Source organism: Alosa alosa, chromosome 13 (assembly GCF_017589495.1).
Source record: "Alosa alosa isolate M-15738 ecotype Scorff River chromosome 13, AALO_Geno_1.1, whole genome shotgun sequence".
In the NCBI taxonomy this organism is placed as follows: Eukaryota; Metazoa; Chordata; class Actinopteri; order Clupeiformes; family Clupeidae; genus Alosa; species Alosa alosa.
Window position 1 is genome coordinate 19,240,295 of NC_063201.1, and position 14,713 is coordinate 19,255,007.

Genomic DNA, 14,713 nt, shown 5'->3' on the forward strand with positions numbered 1-14,713 from the left:
CAGCTTGGGTCTGCCTGAAGCTACCAGGGAGTGATGGAAGGGAATACGATGCAACAATAAAACCGGAGAAATTTGCCTAGCAACATAAATGACTTTGCTAATTTTTATAAAAACTTATTTAAAACTTAATTAAGGATACAGGTTCTTACGATGTTGTGACTTTTATTAATGTCCTTGTAATTAATTTGACATATGCTCGCGGTGTCGTTGCTAAGCACTACTTAGAAGTTTCTTAGCATTGTTAGATAGTGTCCCCAATGTTACAGCACCTTATGGAAACACAATGAGGCACGCACCGGTGTTTAAGACCGGGGAAAAGCCTTGGGCCAGCCCCAGTCCGTAATGGAAGAGCCAACCAGATTGCCAGCCGAACAAGCAGCCTGTGCAGCTGTGGAGATGAATCTCAGCTGTCACCCACATGAACAACTTGATGGAGCAAGTGAGTAAGGAAAATGAAAGAAGGGAGGAAGAGGAAGGACATAGGCATTACACAACACAGGTGACAGGTGTACAATGTTGTTTTTAACAGTAACGTAACTACTTACTACTACTGAGAAACTTTTGTCCACTGCCGTTAACTCAACTGCCAGCTTATTGATACGATTTGCATTAGCTTTGCACCAAATTTCAGAGGAGCACCTGTTAAATGAAAGAGTATAAGGCTATAAAATAAGCCCTCATGTATTTTGTGTTCACCTATATGCCCTTAAGATGTATCGAAGCTATATGTTATTTGATATTGTTTCATAGTGGTGGTGTTGAAGCCTATACTGTAATAGCCCAATGTTTTCTTGTCAAGTCTCTGTTTGTGGCATTTTTTTATAATAAAGAGCACAAAAGAAATACCTGTAATGTCCTCAGTAGAACTTTATGTAGCCCTACACATTTAGGAACAGATATTTGGTTCTGCCCAAAGTCGAGCAACATAAAAGTAACGTAAAAGTAACGAGTAACGTAACACGTTACTTTCCATAGAGGGTAACTAAGTAAAGTAACGGGTTACTTTTTTAAGAAGTAACGAGTAACAAGCAAACACTACTTTTTAAAAGTAACTTCCCCAACACTGCAGGTGTAGTATCACACAGCAGGTGACATGCCATAGGTGTAGTATCACACAGCAGGCGACATGCCATAGGTGTAGTATCACACAGCAGAATGATGGGCCCAAATTATGGATCCCAGTTTCTGCTTGTTACTGAGCCAGGAATATACGCCTCAGGTGGAGAACTATGGAGGTGTTCTCCTTCATTCAGTCTTTGTGCACATGTGCTAGCGGCGTCCTATAAGAACTGTCTTCACCCTTGGCATGAATAACTCATTTTGATGCTTTAGGAGAAGCAGTGGGGAGTAGAGGAAGTTCTGTCTGCTGAAGAGGCAGGAAGCTCCATTTAAATTAATTTTGATGCTCCCGGTTGCCATGGCATCCAGACTTCATCCTTCCATACAGGTTTGTGCTCTCTCTCTCCCTCTCACTCACTCACTCTTCCTGTCTCTCTTTTGATTTATTTATTTTTGGAGTCGGAAGGAAACGACTCACGCAGGAAATGGGGTTCTTGGAGGAGCAGCCAGCACCAGGCCGGGCATGAGATATTGATTGGGGGAATTGAATCAGTTTGGGTGGCTCCACACAATGCGACCAAGCTGCATCTGCTGGAGACACCACAGCTACACACACTAGCACAGAATCAATTAAGACGTAAGTGGCTTCAAATGAATGTGCAATGAAGGTTTGCATAGTCCATCTGTATCTCAATCTGCTTCTCTTTCCCTCGCTCACTCACTCTCTCTCCATGTGCCTTTTTTCCTCATTTAATGAATTTGTGGGCATCTGTCAAAATGCTTCTTTATAGAATATACTCACATCATTCGTAATGCCTCCTGAACAATCGATCCTGCATCTGTGTTTTGTAGCCTGCATATGATGACAATGTGAAGTCAAATCTCCATTTCATCCTGAAAGCAATGAAGAGCAATAGAGGTTCCCATTTAAAATGTGTTCAAAATCAGAGTCTCTCTCATTCTCTACATATCTTCTAAATCTTAATCTTGTACTATCCAAATTAATGGATTTTACCAAAACTACTCAAGAATGTTAATAAAAACTAAAGTGGGGGTGGAAAGCTTAACTTCATCTATGCTGTCAGCTTGATCATGTTTATAAGTATGAAATAATGATATGAAAGTATAACATACAAGTCACTTAAATAATGGCTTTATCACAACATGTAGCCATGTGGATAAAATGCACTGTATACTCTAATAAAGTGTAATTATCATCATGTTTTACTTTAAGCCATGGTTTTGCTATTCTTTTCTCAAACACAGCAACCATAAAGCACTACAAACACATTCATAACATATGCATTCTAATAACTAATGCATCATATGACTCACATAAGTCTAGCTATTATTTGGTATTATCTGCGTCACAGTTTGTATATATTTGCATCACAGTCTGTATTTGCGTCACAGTCTTTTGTTTAGATTCACCAGTTTTTTAGTGGTCATTTAACGTTCGAGATTTTGCATATGAAGGAAGAAACAACCGTGTTTGGTTCACTGTAGCTTTTTGGCCATGCATCATCAAACTCTCCTTATTCAACAAAGTCCAGGTAGAAACAGTCTTTCATGCTGTCATCGTTGTAAGTGAAGCAAAACACAGTGTGCACTATTAGGTGGCAACATTCTCTGCCAAAACCCCAACGAAATAAACACAAATACAGTACACCTACACATGCACACACAGAGAAGGAGAGTGAGTTTTACAGTGTCTCCTGCCAGCCTCTGTGAGGACAAGAGATCCAGCATTATTTACTTGCATGTTGTATTACAGCATTACACGCCAAACTCATCTAATGGAGCAGTTTGTCAATACACAGCTGGTAATTTTCCAGGCATATTAAGCAGGGTGCCTCTGAGCATTAACGGAACGGCTTGAGCCCCTCTGCCACATCCAAGCCTAAACACAGATATCGACACGTTGAGGACTGAGCGCATTTACGAGCCACTCATCTTGGTTAAGCTCCCCTGCTTATGAGCCGAAGGGTGATGATGAGGTGGAAGACATTCGACTTGCAGCCAAGCAGACCGCGAGGTGGGTTGGAGTAGGATGGGACAGGCAGGCCAGCCGGCCCCCAACCCAGCTTGAGTCTGCCTGAAGCTACCAGGGAGTGATGAGGAAAGACATCAGGGATCCTTTCAAGGTGTTGAGGAAAGAGCAATAGCACCTGCTACTCTGTTTTGCGTTGCTTTGCTGTAAAGAGACTGACAGAAAGAGACAGCACGTCTATTGTCTGACTCACAGCATTCCAGACTGCAGTGATGAAAATGTTTTGACTGGTTTGTGGGTTTTTTAAAGCAATTTTTTTCTCAGTGAGTCTTTGCTGTGGTGTCCTGTACTTGACCCCTGTGCTTAGGAACACTCTGTTGCATTTCCTATACACTTTTAGTAGACAAAGGTGAAATGAGCCTCCCAAGAATGTCACCTTAACATATCTATGTATCTTGAATCTAGATAAATGAAACCTTGACACTAGCAAAAGAAAAAAAACACTCACTGTTCCCGATCTGTTTTGTTTTTCCAGTATGACTCCTAAGTGAAGGGCAACTGGAATACAGGACTCAGTAACTGAGAGATTTGTATTGTGCTGACATCATGCTTACCTCACACATGTATCAATGAGAAAGTATATCCATACATTATAGGTATCTATTTCTAACAAGCGTAGAGACACTACAAACAAGAGGAGTGTTCCAGAAACCAAGGACAGGTGAGACTCGTGTGTGTGTGTGTTGTATAAAAACCCATCAAAGGGACTCAGTTCAAGAGAAATCTGGAGCAGCCAAATATAGCAGCAAGATGTTTGGGGTTAATCACCCACTGTGAAACTCAAAGCTACATCTGTGAAGAGAAAAGGCTAAGTGTGTGTGTGCACGTGTGTGTGTGTTGTTGATGATGACAGATATAGTGTCCCTGTTTATGTTTGTGTGTATGTGTGTAGAGACAATGATGGTGTGTGTGAGTTTGCATGAGAGTAATGCTTTCCATGGAGAATTGATTTGCTCTTCAAATAGAGGGAGACGAACGGCAAAATCATTTTGCAATCTCTGTCTGGAGCAGAAACAATAATCTGCTTCCTGTCAAGAGCCCAAAATAATCTCTGCAGACTTGGGGGCATGAGAAGTGAGGGAACAATTGTTTGCTGCAAATTCACTCAGACAAACAGACTTCGTAGAGGATATAATCCACAGCAATCAAGTACAATAAAGACAGCATTATTGCCAACCATCCTAATGTAATGGCAATGCGCCTTCTATATTCATTTGTTTTCCGTCATGTACTCTTCTGGAGTGGCACCTCTGAGATGACTGGCAATTTTTGTACAGGGTCTTTCTCGCAGAGTGTGACAGAGCACACTGTCAGCTCTGAATGTTATTATGGGACAGTCAAACAAATTCAACCATGCAGACCCGTGCACACACACACACACACACACAAAAGGAGAGCCTTTCAGATAGCCTAAGGGGTGGCAGCAAAGGCAAAGACAAACTTGGATATGTGTGACGGACGGTAGCCACAGGGTACTGTAGCTGTGCATTGAGTAACACTGTTAAAGACATGTTAGCGACAGATGCTAGCATCCATGGGTTTTAGAAAATGCCTTTAAAGCTGTGCTAGCGACAGATGCTAGCATCCATGCGTTTTAGAAAATACCTTTAAAGATGTGCTAGCAACAGATGCTAGCATCCATGGGTTTTAGTCTCCTTGCTATAAGCCCTTTTCACAGTGCAAGATGCCATATACTGTATATAGTGCATCCATACATCATTTTGGAGAGTCTAAACTTTCATGGAGATGAGGGACAGAAGGGGTTAGTGAGAGATCATCTAATTTACTGTCGTGAGACTTTTAACAAAGACTAACTTAGACATTTTACAGTACATAATTTCTGGATGATACAAAAAACTGCATTACAAGAGGGTTTGAATTTGTTTGCATATGGTCCAGACTTGTCCAAGACATGTAGAATACTTGGAGACTCACATAAAAAGTGAATTAGAAGCCACCGAAAATCATACTTTTAAGAAATCTTAAATCCATAATCCCAACTACTGGCTGAAGGTACCTTGAACCAATCAATACAATAGGAGACGAGAGGAGGAAAGAAACCAATACATACTGTTCAGAGAGGGGGGGGAACCCTCAAAACTCCTTCTGTCCATGTATATTTCATGCGTTTCGAACTTTAGTTTGTTGAACTGCCGTGAGAAAAAGAGAAAGAGAGATAGTGAGAAGGATAGTGAGCGAGTGACACTGAGAAAGGGAGAGAGAGAGAGAGACAGAACAGAGAGTAGAAGGACAGAGATATTGAATGAAAGAGAGAAGGGTGAGTGTCTGGGAGTTGGACAGTGGGGTTAGGTCAGTGGAGGCAGTTGTCGGGGGATGCTAAGGGAGTTCTGAATGATTGATGAGGACACAAGTGTGTCGGTGGATTTGCCAGGCTGGGTAATTGGACTAATCCATCCCTCCGACCCAAAGGACAAGCTCATGCGAGCAAACACAATTTGGTTTACAGTAGCAAGCTTTCAAGCACTTTCATTTTGCCCCTCACTCACCCACCTGTTAAATGGCACCAGTGTCTCCTGAGAAGCAGAGGCAGACTTCAGATGTTGCAGACACTGTGCACTGAGCACCTTTGTCCACTCTCTCTCTCTGTCTTCCTCTCTTCCCCTCTCTCCCTCACTGGTCTCTCTCCCGTGTTACCTGACAGCTGTACAGTGAGAGAACCACTTTCTAAATCTCACAGAGGCAGAGCGTAAGAGAATCAGACAGACAAAGAGAATGAGAGACATGGAGAGAGAAGAAAATAAACAATAAAGAAAGATTTCTGCAATCCCTTTTCTCTCCTAAAATTCTCATGAACAACATTCTCATATTTATTAGGCAAAGACTGACCCCTGCTGGTAAAGTTTTGACATGCCAAGATTGAAATAAACAAAAAGATAAATAAAGAAATAAATGCTGTGGAAAGTTGTTCCACTGTGGTGTGTGAAATGGCCCATGAAATCAGACTGGCACCAACCCCTTCTACACTTGGCCAATGGTGCTTGTGCTTGCACATCTCTGAGCTCCCAGGTGGACTCACTTGGCACCGGGGCCTGTCAGCCCTGCAGCTGGCACCACTGGGTCAGATAACCAGACAACTTTTCCTGAACCCCTCTGATTCAGGCTGCGTTATGTTGCTATTTGCTATTTATATACTTTAAGATGTTTCCCGTTATTTAAAAGGAAACGTTTTTAGTACTAAAGCTGCGATGAAAAGTTTGGGCCTAAAACTAGTGCTCATACGACAGGCATGTAAAAACCTAGCAAAGACCAACAATAGCCAAGTTGGCACTGAAAGCATGTTAGAACACTAGTGATATACAGTAGTTAGTAATATTGCGCTGTGAAAACTTTCCTGTATACGGTCCTGGACCACAGACCTACATATGGCCTGGATGTTAACATTTACCCCACCCCCCCATACACACACACCATTTCATCTCCTAAACACAACACATACCCACCCACACACCCAGGTAGCAAAATCAGATTGGCAGATAGCGGACCGCTGCTGGTATGCCACCAGTGGCGTGCCACTTGTGGTCCGCTGTTGGACCACCATCTCTTTCAATTTAACTTGTCATGAATATTAAGAAAACACATGAAATGTTATTAAAATTATGTATGGAGTATAACTAAACAAATGAAAAAGATTTTAGACCAACAGTGGCAATATATTGGGCCATTTGTCTGCAACTCGCCAGAGAACCGATGAGTAAAATGCCAGCAGACCGCCAGCTATGCCCCCAGTGGACCGCCAGTGGTCCGCCAGTCTCTCGCTATCTGGGAAATGTTTGGCTTGTGCTAAATCATGTGCTCATTTTAATTGTTGTACAATGACGATAGAATTGAATAAAGTAAGTCCACTATTTACTACTTACTTTACTTTAAGGTTGGTAACTCAGCTTAGAAATTTTTAAAAAATAACCCCTTAAATAATGACTTCTAGAAAGTGCTTTTAGAAAGAAGCATTAACTCTTTGAGACCATGAATTTGTCATTGTAATCTATACATCCTAACTTGTTTTTGTTTATTTTTCAGGACAGTCTGGGATTTGTAACTGGAAACTGACATAGATGCTTTATTTCAATGGTTGCTATGTTGGTTGCTAGAGAGGTGGTGGTTTAATATAGTTGGCTGGAGTCATAGGGGATGACAACTGACAGTTGGAATGGCTGAACAATTAAATAGTTGGGTAGTTTAAATAGCTAAATTATTTAATAGTAAATTACTGTAGTGAGGACTTTTATTTTGAAACAGTTGTGGGCAGAGGAAACAGTTGGCGGGAGTCATAGTTGATGACAACCGACAGTTGGAACAAAGATTGTTAAGGCGGAGCAAGATATTTCATCAGGAGCCACTTCCGGGAACGCGGATCGCACGAGGGGGGGTCAAAATCCCCCTTTATGCAGAGCAGAGGCAGCGACTGCTCCATTGAAGTCTATGGGCATAGCTCAGAATTTCACCACATATGCTAAGGTCTTGGTTCTATAGAGTTAGGAATGTGAATTTCGTGCACGTTTTCGTGATCCTCAAACTCTTCTGAACATTTCAGGTACTTTTTTAGCATTTTTGAACATTCCAGTCTGGAGAAAATCGACCTTATATCAGGTGTGCGCCGGTTATTCATGCCGCTGCTGTTGGCCGGTTGCAACGAACGCTCATCAATACGTCATCGACACGCCTCTTTATGCAGACAGGATTCGATCCCCATTTCGCGCCCATAGACATGAACTACGACGACGTATCTTGCTCCGCCTTAACAATCTTTGGTTGGAATGGCTGAACAGTTAAGTAGTTGGATAAAATATGGTTAAATTATTAAAAGGTCCAATTTGTAAGAACTTCTCCCATCTAGTGTTTAGGGATTATATTGCAACCTAATAGAACTACGGTGGCCGTCGCACAGATGTTAAAGCAAAGGTATGAATGGTTGACAAATATGATTCACAAGTATACAAGTTCCATATAGTATAGTCCTCACACAACAATATAGTTCTCATAATGTCTCAGTGTAGATCTCGGATAAGTCTCAGTATGGTTAAATGTTATGTGCACAGATATGTTGAGATATGGTCACATGTTTGTAAGAGCAGCAGAAGTGTGTTCAGAAGTGTTTTCAGGACAACAGGACAACAACAACAAGTTGCAAAGTGTGCAAGTGTACAAGTGGAGTAGTGCAAGGCAGCCATTGTGGGTCCAAAGTCCACGATGTTATGTAGCTGAGGGTAGAGGGGGGAGAGTTCAGCATCCTAACAGCCTGGTGTATGAAGCTGTTGGTGAGTCTGGTGGTGCGGGAGCGCAGGCTTCTGTACCTCTTCCCAGAGGGCAGTAGATCAAACAAATTGTGAGCGGGGTGACTTGCATCACTCACAATTGTGGTCGCCTTGCAGGTGAGGTGGGAGGTGTAAATGTCCTTCAGGGAGGGGAGTGAAGCACCAATAATCCTTCCAGCTGTGTTCACTATGCGCTGCAGGGCTTTCCGGTTGTATTCAGTGCAGCTTCCGCCCCACACAGCGATACAGCTGGAAAGGATGCTCTCAATGGTGCTTCGGTAGAATGTGGTCATGATGGCTGGTGAAGCACTTGCTCGCCTGAGTTTCCGCAGGAAGTAGAGGCGGAGCTGAGCTTTCTTCGCCAGTGATGCAGTGTTGGTGGTCCATTGTCAGAGATGTATGGTTGACAGGTGTGCACACAGACAGGCACACACGTAATGTCATACACGGTCATCACCACTGGTCTGGTCTGGAACCTAAAAGGCAAAAGCAAACAAGTTTAACAGTTATACCAAAACAATACAAGGAATATCAGCAATTGTCCTAACAGTAGCCTATTCATGGCTTTCATAAGGTCCCTTTCCACAGGAGTATTAATCAAGCACCAATGCATTCATAATCTAGGTGCTTGACTGTATACACCTGTGGAAAGGGACCTGATGAAACCCATCAATAGACGAACTATGATAGCATACCGTGATAGTGTTTAGGCTACGTAAGTATCAGGAGCATAGAATGAAAACGTAGCCATGGCCTGTTTGATACACAAACAAGCGGTGTAGCCTACAACGTTACAAATTTGGCAAAATAAAAACATGAGCATATTTGTTAGCTTTAACTAAAATGTGAACGGTAGAAGCTGTTATGACCATCAACAATGAGTAACGTTATTCATGCCATGAATGCAGTGGTGGAGGAAGTACTGAAACTCAGTACTTAAGTAAAAGTACAAATACACAGAGAAATATTTACTTTAGTAAAAGTAAAAGTACCACAATGACAACCCTACTTAAGTAAAAGTAAAAAGTACCTGCTTTTAAATGTACTTTAAGTATTAAAAGTAAAAGTATTTGCATAATGATTTATTCTCTTAATATCTATATTCTAAAAGGAAAAATCAGTATGGGCTGTGGCATTTTAATTAAGCTAGTTTTAGGTTATACTCGACTAGATAGTTTTAAGCTAATGCAATTGTGCTTGCCATCTGTGGCCCAGTTTACATTCTGACCTACAAGACTGTAATTCTGGTTACTAGGGTGATCTGCTGAGTAATATCATTCAGCAAAACACGAGAGCCTGAAGTTTAACGGGGTAGACAAGGGAAATGTCGGGTGGATCGTATTGCCAATTATGCTGATTGAACAGAAAAGTTGCTGAGAAAGGTGGATGGATTAGGATCAGTTTCACTTGTGCAGACGCATAGACATTGAATGAGCGCTCACATTACTACCCCCCAATTGTAGGCTATGCATCTTTATTTGATCACACACAATTAAGAAATATTTCCTAATCTGGAAAACCAGTTCATTAATAGTCTAGGCTACCATTCATTTGTGCCGCAAATGATCAGACGTGTGACAGAAGCATGGGCATAGCCTGTAACTTCGCTGATCCACGGATAGCAATCTCATCGGAGAGGAGGCCCTAACGCTGCAGATAACAGACAGAGAAAGGCACAGAACACAGTTGCATGTACAGTGTAGCCATGGGTCTGGTGAATATAGCCTACCGAATGCAGATGGCTACAAGCTCACGCTTTGCCTGGTCTAGACTAAAAGCTTATGTTTCTAAGAATGCAGCGCTCCAGAATCTTTGGTAGCAACTCCGCCCCCTGGTAAAACAAACGTTTGTCAGAGAAAAAAAAAAACTGATCATAAAATGTATTGTAAAAAGGAACAATGGTGTTGTAGAAATGTAGCGGAGTAAAAGTACAGATAATTGCTGTAAAATGTAACGAAGTAAAAGTCAAAAGTATGCACTATATAATTTACAAATACGTGGAAAATTTACTTAAGTACAGTACCGAAGTATTTGTACTTCGTTACATTCCACCGCTGCATGAATGAAACCCATGATGGGTTTTATCAGGTTCCTTCACACAGTATAATCAAGCACCAGTCTGCATTCATAATCTATTCTAGGTGCTTGATTCTATACACCCGTGGAAAGTGACCTGATGTTGAATAGAACCAGAGCCATAGTATCTGTAGGCCTAGCTGCTAGCTACTTCTCTGGTTTACGTTAACGTTCTAGTTAAAACGCTGCTGGTTAGCTCTAGTAGGCCTAATGAACAAATGTAACGTTAATGCATTACGTTTGATTGTTGTTAGCTATAGAAACCTACAGCTAACCGGTCACTGTAAAGTTGACAACATATTAACGTTGATTAACAGTGGGTTTCCTTACATAATAAATATCAACGTAGCAAGGTGCTAACGTCAACTATTTCACTAACGTTGAAACGTTACCTTGTAGTGAATGTGACCGGCATAATTCACCTTTGTTATTAAGTGTGGTTCTACACACCGTTCATATTAAACACAGCACTTTGTTCTGTCTGTAGTTACTTCATGTAAGTATAACTGTTCAGGGATCGTGGTCCCTTTAAATGTTATGAATGTGTGATGACGTGTAGCCCCATGCCTGTTTTGTTGCTGGACGGCGCCTTGACCCGACCAAGCTTGCCGTTGCAAAGGTTGAATTTGCAAACATGGAACGCCTGGGTATAGTCCGTTGATCCGACAGCCCGTGGGCATCACCCCTCCACATCGTCCCCAAACCGGGCGGTGGCTGGCGCCCGTGTGGCGACTACCGGCAGCTTAATGAGGCAACAACACTTGACCGATATCCAGTCCCGAACATACAGGATTTTTCAGCTCACCTGGCAGGTAAGGTGATTTTTTCCAAGGTGGACCTCGTCCGGGGATATCATCAGGTGCCGGTGCACCCACTGGACATTCCCAAAACAGCCGTGATCACGCCATTTGGTCTTTTTGAGTTCCTGCGCATGCCATTCGGTCTTAAAAACGCCGCCCAATCTTTTCAACGCCTCATGGACTCTGTTTTGCGGGACCTACCTTTTCTTTTTTGTGTACCTGGATGACATCCTCATGAGCGAGCACGCCCAAGTCTCAACACCTGGCGCACCTCCGAACACTTTTTGAGCGACTTAGCCAACACGGGCTAATTGTCATCCCCGCCAAGTGCCAGTTTGGTCTCTCCACCGTTGACTTCCTGGGACACAGAGTCACTAAGGACGGTGCAGTCCCTCTCCCATCAAAGGTGGAGGCAGTAACAAAGTTCCCACGCCCGCTCACTGTCAAATCCCTGCAGGAGTTCCTCGGCATGGTGAATTTTTACCACCGCTTCATCCCTCGAGCTGCTCAGCTTATGCGGCCCTTGCACGAGGCCTTGAAAGGTAAGCCCAAGCACCTTGTGGACTGGTCAGAGAGCAGGGACAAGGCTTTTGCTGCCACTAAGGCAGCCCTGGCGAATGCCACCATGCTGGCGCATCCTTCTTCAACAGCCTCCATCGCCATCACCTCGGACGCCTCGGACTACGCTGTCGGTGCTGTCTACGAGCAGTGGGTAGGCGGGGCCTGGCAGCCGCTGGCTTTCTTTAGCCGTCAGCTGCGTCCCAGCGAGCGTAAGTGCAGCACTTTCGACCGGGAGCTGCTTGGTCTCTACCTCGCCATCAGACATTTTCGTTCCCTGCTGGAAGGTCGACACTTCACTGCTTTTGTGGACCACAAGCCACTGACTTTTGCCAGGGCCAAGGTGGCTGAGCCGTGGTCCGCCCGCCAGCAACGCCATCTGTCCTACATTTCAGAGTTCACTACAGACTTGCAACATGTTGCTGGTAAGAACAACTTCACGTGGGCGGACTGCCTGTCACGGGCTGTGGCGGGGGCAGTCCATCTTTGCTTTGATTACCACCGCATGTCAGCAGATCAGACCACAGACCCGGGCGTGCAGCTCCTGAGGACCTCGACTACAGGGCTGCAGATCGGGGCGTGGTTTTGGAGATGCTGGCACCACGCTCCTGTGTGACGTCTCCACAGGCAGTCCTCGGCCAATCGTTCCCACAGGATGGAGACGACAAGTTTTTGATGCTATCCATGGTCTCTCCCACCCAGGTTTGAAAGTGTCACAGAGACTGGTTGCAGCAAAGTTTGTCTGGCACGGCCTCAAGAAGGACGTTAGGGACTGGACTAACACCTGTGTTGAGTGCCAACGGGCCAAAGTACACCGTCACACTAAAGCCCCGCTAGAGTTGTTCCCGGTTTCAGAGAGACGTTTTGACCATGTGAATGTAGATCTGGTCGGCCCTCTGCCATTATTCTCACGGTTTCACATACCTGTTAACCATGGTTGACAGGACCACCCGCTGGCCTGAGGCTGTGCCACTGACGTCTGTGCCTGGGTTGCTCGTTTCGGCACCCCTTCGGATATATCCTCTGACCGAGGCGCGCAGTTCACGTCTGAGCTGTGGAATGCTGTCGCACAGAGCCTCGGGGTGAAACTCCACCGCACGACTGCATATCACCCGCAGGCTAACGGACTCTGTGAACGTTTTCATAGGTCAATGAAGGCTGCCCTGTGTGCCAGCCTCAAAGACAGCAACTGGGTCGACAAACTCCCGTGGGTGATGCTGGGCATCAGGACCGCGCCAAAGGAGGACTTACAGTCCTCATCTGCCGGGCTTGTTTATGGACAGCAGCCATGGGTCCCAGGGGATTTTGTCCCTAGCACCACGGTTCCTTGGTCTGCTACTCTCCAGCGGTCAACTCTATTGGACAATGTGAGGCTTTTTGCACCTGTCCCTACTTCCCGTCACGGCCTCCCTCAGTCGCACATTCCCACTGGGCTTCAGGCGGCTGATTATGTTTTCATTAAGCCTTATGCCGACAGAGGGCGCTACACCCCCGCCCTCACGAGGGCCCATTCCGTGTTTTGGAGGCAGGAGACATTTTGTGGTGGACATGGGCGGCAAACCAGAGCGACTCTCCATTGACCGCCTCAAACCGGCTCACTTGGATGTGGCCAGGCCCGTTGACCTGGCCCAGCCCCCACGACACGGATGGCCTCCAGCTCTGCCCCCCTACTCCCCTCTCTCCCAAGCCTCCCACACGCCATGCCCCACACCCGTGTCATGACGGGACACCTGCCGCAGTTGGGTCTCATCGACCTCGGTACAGCACAGCCGTTGTGGGCCGGTTAATCGCCCACCTCCCGTTGACTGTTGATTTTGCTTCTGATAAGGTGAATTCTGGGGGGCGTGTGTAGTGAATGTGACCGGCATAATTCACCTTTGTTCTACACACCGTTCATATTAAACACAGCACTTTGTTCTGTCTGTAGTTACTTCATGTAAGTATAACTGTTCAGGGATCGTGGTCCCTTTAAATGTTATGAATGTGTGATGACGTAGCCCCATGCCTGTTTTGTTGCTGGACGGGCGCCTTGACCTCAAAGCTTGCCGCTGCAAAGGTTGAATTTGCAAACATGGAACGCCTGGGTATAGTCCGTTGATCCGACAGCCCGTGGGCATCACCCTCCACATCGCCCCCAAACCGGGCGGTGGCTGGCGCCGTGTGGCTAACTACCGCAGCTTAATGAGGCAACAACACTTGACCGATATCCAGTCCCGAACATACAGGATTTTTCAGCTCACCTGGCAGGTAAGGTGATTTTTTCCAAGGTGGACCTCGTCCGATATCATCAGGTGCGGTGCACCCACTGGACATTCCCAAAACAGCCGCGGATCACGCATTTGGTCTTTTGAGTTCCTGCGATGCCATTCGGTCTTAAAACGCCGCCCAATCTTTTCAACGCCTCATGGACTCTGTTTTCGCGGACCTACCTTTTCTTTTTGTGTACCTGGATGACATCCTCGTGAGCGAAGCACGCCCAAGTCTCAACACCTGGCGACCTCAACACTTTTTGAGCGACTTAGCCAACACGGGCTAATTGTCATCCCCCGCCAAGTGCCAGTTTGGTCTCTCCACCGTTGACTTCCTGGGACACAGAGTCACTAAGGACGGTGCAGTCCCTCTCCCATCAAAGGTGGAGGCAGTAACAAAGTTCCCACGCTCCGCCACTGTCAAATCCCTGCAGGAGTTCCTCGGCATGGTGAATTTTTACACCGCTTCATCCCTCGAGCTGCTCAGCTTATGCCCTGCACGAGGCCTTGAAAGGTAAGCCCAAGCACCTTGTGGACTGGTCAGAGAGCAGGGACAAGGCTTTGCTGCCACTAAGGCCTGGCGACGCCACCATGCTGGCGCATCCTTCTTCAACAGCCTCCATCGCCATCACCTCGGACGCCGACTAC

The 14,713-nt window shown here is 45.2% G+C and overlaps 1 long non-coding RNA gene across 1 annotated transcript; it reads right to left on the minus strand.

Moving 5' to 3' along the window:
* Window positions 1-203: 203 nt before the first annotated feature.
* On the minus strand, window positions 204-6,539 carry LOC125306048. The gene is made up of 5 exons (XR_007195488.1): window positions 5,621-6,539; window positions 5,181-5,259; window positions 1,862-1,953; window positions 546-639; window positions 204-426 (listed from the first exon to the last, which is right to left on the minus strand). It is a non-coding gene; the product is annotated as an uncharacterized LOC125306048 (long non-coding RNA).
* Window positions 6,540-14,713: the final 8,174 nt, after the last annotated feature.